This window comes from Glandiceps talaboti, chromosome 17 (genome assembly GCF_964340395.1).
Source record: "Glandiceps talaboti chromosome 17, keGlaTala1.1, whole genome shotgun sequence".
NCBI lineage: Eukaryota > Metazoa > Hemichordata > Enteropneusta > Spengelidae > Glandiceps > Glandiceps talaboti.
Genome location: NC_135565.1, coordinates 6,947,662 through 6,954,141, shown reverse-complemented (window position 1 = coordinate 6,954,141; position 6,480 = coordinate 6,947,662).

Here is a 6,480-nt window from a genome sequence, read left to right as displayed (position 1 = left end):
TATATATGTATGTACATGTGTGTGCGTGCCTCTGTGTGTGTGTGTGTGTGTGTGTGTGTGTGTGTGTGTGTGTGTGTGTGTGTGTGTGTGTGAATCTTGCTGTATATCGCGTTTACCGCTGTCTATACACGTTGACATGTCGACAACACTATGGCCTGTCTACTGCATGTTATATTATATATACACATGCCTAAATGTTCTGGATATTTTAGCTATATGTTGAGTGAGTGATCGATATATTGACACGCGTAGATTATTCTTGGCTGAGAATATAGGTTTTTGGCTATATAATAGGTAGGGTGCTTTTGAGCGGGAAATATAAAGTTTTGAATGGATTTGTAAGGCATATCCAAAACGGCAACGGTTGTCAGACGAATTATGTTAATTAGGCGTCCACCATAACAAAACCCACTGGACCACAGATTAAAATGCTGACACACATGTTAAGTCGTTCTGACCATGTTAAATGTAGAACAATTTAATTCCAATCTCACTAGCTACCAGATGTTAATAACGGTTGGCCCTCTATACGGGTATAACTGCCGGCCTTTATATTGTTGTTCATACACTCATTGTCCGAACACAGTATTCCTATACCATACATTATATCCTTAATTAGAAAATTAATAATTCAAACGATTCAATTAAATTGAAAACTACACCAACAATTAAATGACGTATATTCTAGCAATATGTAGGCACCCAAGAACTATATATACTTGTGGAAAATCTACATTTTTTCGTTTGAAAGTACAGACAAGTATACCAAGCAACACAACACAATCGGTTGTGATCAATGAGCACTTAAAATTGTATTCGCGGTTTAATATCTCTGTCGTGGTAATTAACCACGGAGTTATACCTGGTGATTGCCGATTTTTAGAAATTAGGAATTATCTTAATCTTGAAATTAATTAAAGTGAAGACAATCAGAACAAAAAACCTGTGATGTAATTTGGTCATGAGGGCCTACTGCCATAAATGTCAATTTAACGTTAGTTTCAAAATAGCATTTTGCTAGCGTTTTCACACTTTGAGCTCAAAGCATTTAAAAATTAGTACCCCTGGCATTGATCTATAGCGTCACACCGGTCATTTATACTTCCTCAACGACCCTTCGTACTTCATACACTCCACTGTAGCCTTTATAAGCTCATAAAACCATTCACATTGCAACCTCTGTCCTACCAGGTCCCCAATTATACAGCTGGGTTGACTGCGGCACAACCGTTGTTCAAATCTTGCCCCAGCACTTTGGCCATTTAGAAACAAACGGCAGTGACTCCAAGCCGGCCACTCTAACCATTTGTTCAACGTGACCACAGTCGTGATGTAGTGAGGCCCTTGTGGTACTTCTATTAAGGCATGTGACGAGATTGATTTCTGTACGTTCATTTAAATCAGATTCTCCTCATGTTGCAGGGTACAAAATATTCTCAGTATTTACGTATACTTTGTTTTTCTCTTCCATATACAGGTTGTTGTCAACTCTATATAGCCAGTAACTAATGTATTGAGAGTGGAAACTCCACAACTGGTTTACTGCAACATTGATAAACGTTTAGTTGCCATGGGGACACTATAGTTTTGCCTTAGCAAAATGCATTCGGTTGTTAAGTGGCCAAGTTAACTACAGGCGTGACCTTATGCGTATAAAAGAGTTAAACTCATCAGGTCATGACCTCATTCGTATATGAGTTCAACTCAGGTCATGATATGGAGAATTTGTTATCGATGAATACAACATTGTTCAGATGGGGAGACGAATGCATTCTCAGGAAGGGGGTGCCTGAGTAACGGGTATGTCAGACACTTGCACAGACCAGTGAATGCGTAATCGCCCAAACAAACTGTGTCTGAAAGAAAGTCATGATAACTAGGTAAATGGTAGGCGAATGTCCTCGGGCGTTTCATCATCTCTGATTTAATGTTATTAATGTAAATTACGTGGGCAATTCCAAAACCTATAAGAAATTGAAACAAAATTAAACATACTGCATAGCAAGAACGTTATCGATACAAAATTACACATTATCCATAGCAACGAAGTTATTGGCATAGGGTAATAAAACGAAAAGTGAATATAAAATTACATCTCCGCAAATCACCAGTGTCTGAGAAAGCGATAGGTTGGCAAGTGGATGTCCAAGGTTATTCCCGAATTCTGACCTAGTTTAATTGTTGAATTCTGTCGGCAACCAAACACATTAACAAAATAAAACCCGCGTAAAAAAATTGACATATTCGATAGCGATGTTCGGTCGTGTGTCGTATTGTACCGGAGAACATCCGAGGTCTAGCAGATAAACTAATGCTATGGTTGAATCGAGGGGATTGACACAGTTCTACATTTATCTGTCTGTCTGTCTGTCTGTCTGTCTGTCTGTCTGCCCGTCTGCCTGTCTGTATGTCTGTCTCAGTCTCTGTTAATGTGTGTGTGTGTGTGTGTGTTTGTGTTTGTGTGTGTGTGTGTGTGTGTGTGTGTGTTTGTGTGTACGTGTGTATTATGTCTTGTTTGGACATCCCAATGTCACAATAGTGATATTTATTAATTACACTCCATATGTTGAGCAAGTTTAGGGATACGTCATTCTTCATGAAAACAGTGGATATACATGACATTCACAAGCCATTAACGGTCCAAGTGCAACAAACCCGCGGGCTTGCCTGACGAAAACGGGTGTCATAAAAGTTGTTTGCATCTCTAAAGCTGTTTGTAGTGTTACTTATAATAGCCTAATAAATTGATAACAACTGATATAAGACGGAGATAAGGTTTGCCTCAATTGACCCACTCCTTAGAAATGATCTTACTGTGAACTACACTGTTTACTTGTGTTATGTAAGAGCCCATCATCACATGTGTAAATATTGGTACTCTTTGATAACAAGTGGACTTGCTTCTTTAATGGCTTGTCCCAGTAATGATTAATGCTAACATGACCTATGATAACGTATGAACAAGTTTCCATAATTCATGGAATTTACCAGTTATAGATAAACCATGGGAATATCATGAAAACAGTGAATGATTTAATGTTACAAAAGACTTTGGAAATAGCATGGGAAACAGCATGAGAATGACTGGCATATCATTCACACTCCATTGTATTTCTTTATCTTCAATAAGATGTTATTTTATACTTTTATCTGTACATGTGTCTGTCTCTGTCTGTCTGCCTGCCTGTCAGCCTGTCTGCCTGCCTGTATGCCTGCCTGTCTGTCTGTCTGTCTGTCTGTCTGTCTGTTGCCTGCCTGCCTGTCTTTCTGTATGTATGTATGTATGTATGTATGTATGTATGTATGTATGTATGTATGTATGTATGTATGTATGTATGTCTGTCTGTCTGTCTGTCTGTCTGTCTCACTGTTGACAGAACATCTAAAAACTACTGCATCAATTAATTGTAATTGTAATTTGCTACAAATCTTCATTATGGGAATGGCAAGAACTAATTTAAATTTTGGTAAACATACTATGATTATGAGATTAATAATTTGCATAATTCAATATTTTCAGCAATTTGACTATATTTTAATAATACAAACTTCAAAACCCATGTAAGTTGATATATACATGTAAAATAACAACATCACAGGAATCCTATATAAAAACCTTGTTGACGTAGATTTTAGTTGCAGTAAGTTATTGAAATAATTAATAGTGAATACAATCTATGTAATTTAATTTATACATTGACAATAATGAGGCGCATGTGCAATGTAAATCTTACAGGTCTAGCTTTTCATTTCGAAGACTAATTTGCATAATTAATGTTTTGGGTAATCATAATTATATATTCATATTCATATCATACCAATTACATATGCATTATATCCTTATGGGAGGCATCCATACTACATCAGGGTTTCTACTATGGGACATTACATGCTGAAATCGTCTGAAAAACTGTAAATCATGAAAACGGACTACAGCATGTTTATCAACTTTTACTTGGCATCATTCCAAAATTCCCTCAACGCGTCTTGTTTTGGCAATTTCAAAGATTTCAACTCTGTGGGTGTGTCAAATATTTATTCATTCTGAGTGTTTTTGTCTTGGGTTTATGTACAATGAGTGGAATGTTGACCAACGTAATGTGTATTGTAAAGTGGCACTGGTCCGTACCGTCAACGGTTGACAACAACCGGTCCTTTACATTCCGAATGAAACGGTTCTCACAAAATGGATCGTTTGAAAAAAAAGCGTCGTACTAGAGCTAGGCAGGGCACAAGAGTAGTAGAATAAATAATAAATGTTGGGGTCACGGTTGAGTAAGTCAAGTCGAGAAAGAAGCGAGAGAAAAAACGCCTGTATGGAAATATATAGACGTTTGTATTTAACCGAAAAATGGTGTTACAGTCGAAGTCTGTATGTCTGCCTGATCTGATGCAAGTCATGCAATCTCATCATCAGATACTGCTGTAACATCAACATTTGTAAAAAAAAAAAATGGCCACTCGTTTGAAACCCATGCTCACGCAATATCAAGAATAAATCGCAATTAAGCCATATTGGAATAAAATGTGGAGGTGGAATGCTATGATAACTTGATTTCCTTGAAAGCGAGATGGTAAACACTAATGTTATATAATTATCAAAACACGTGGTGACAGGTTTTGATATCAGAAACATTACAGAGACTTTAAGAAGTTCCAAATTTGATTTGTTGTGAAATTGCTGTGAAGCGTATCATAAACATTTTATTTCAATCGCCCCATTCGCTCCGTAAGAAGAGGTTTGTCACCTTGTAATATCAGATGAAAACATATTATTAATTGTGTGTGGATTAGAAGGAAATATGTGTGATTGGTGCAGTAAATCAAACCTACTGACGGAGGTATTATAGCCAACGTGTAGAACAATTTCATTAAGTATGTATACACTAATGGCTGCCCGTCCCGTCCTAGGCTTTGCCTTCCATTCCTGCATTGTGTACTAACGTACGTTGACATTATCTTGGCATCTGTTCAACCATTTCTTTGCTCCAGTTATGTTGATTTAAAATTCTTTTGTATAGTCCCTGGTGAAGGACCCTGTGAATAGAGCACTGGTATGCAGTAATGTTCAGTAAAAAGAAACACTAATTTGTAATTGAACAATATTGAAATCACCGGAGGGGGGGGGGGGATGTAGCTTTATCTATACTATAACGGTACAATACACACAATCAAATGGAGTTTTGGGTCCGCACCAAAAATAGCGATTTCAGCTACTCATAGATAAGATATACAAAATGTACCTCTAAGTAAGACGTTCAATATTCAATTATTGGTATTGTGAGGATGTTCAGTTAATATACAAAATTATGCCAATAGTACCATATCTGCAAAATAACACCGCCATTACAGCTAATGCAGGTAGAAAGAGTAGTGGATATCACATTGTATTCCGAAAAAGTGAAAATCTCTACCTACCAGACTCTTTTCTTACAAATTGACATTTGCTCTTTAGTATTAACGACTGGTTTATTTTGATGTTGTCTGAGCAACGATTTCACAACATGTATTCATAATCTTAAGTCGCTTGACACGCCTACAAATACACCACAAGGAGTTAAGATATTTATAGATTATGTATAGACTTTACTTAGCTTCTTTTATGTAGACGAAATGAAGCATGCATTTCTTGCACAATTGGATTTGTGACGTCATTCGACATATATGTGTACAGAGTCTCCCACATCGTGGGAGCAGTTGTGTGTTCGTCTTGCTGACCAATTTCGTGTCTGAAATGGCTACGTGTCCAGACTGGAATAATTTAAAACTGTGTACATGTCTAGACGAGAAACTAATATTCCATGCGAGCAATGACCACTTACACACCGGATGTCATTGAACGAAAACCCTGGTTTAGCGAATTTAGACATTCGAAAAAAATAAGTACAGAACATTCAAAATATGCATAGACTGAGAAATATAATTATTGTTGTGTTGCTTGGCTGAGTAGATTAAATAACAGGTCCAGCTGGTGAGGTATATATTAGCATATTTCAGGTGTTGTTTTATTGAGTTTTATTGGTTACCTGAGTGACTATCATTTGATCAAATTTGCAATCGAATGTAGCAACCCAGAATAAAATGCATATATCCATATGATATGTCACCTTAATGTCAAGTTTGAATGAACTGGATATTGCATGTTAGATGAATAACTCATCACTGATGCATTGACAGCCGAGCGGACAAATGCATGGATGGACGGCGACCCCTGTAATAGCTTCCCCTCGTTGGGGGGGGGGGGGGCGGTTCAACGAAATAATGGGTTTGAAAGAGGATCAGGAGAGTACTGTAATTTTCTTGTTGATTCTGAATGGCTCCAGTGTCCTCTCTCAAACCTAACATTACCTTCATTACCCATAACACTCCTCTCAGACTCTTCCCATTGTTTCAACTGTGCTTTTAATTTCATTTAGCAGACAATTTTTCAGTTAATGGGAAACTCTTAATACATGAAAGGAACTGTAGATGATGTAGAAA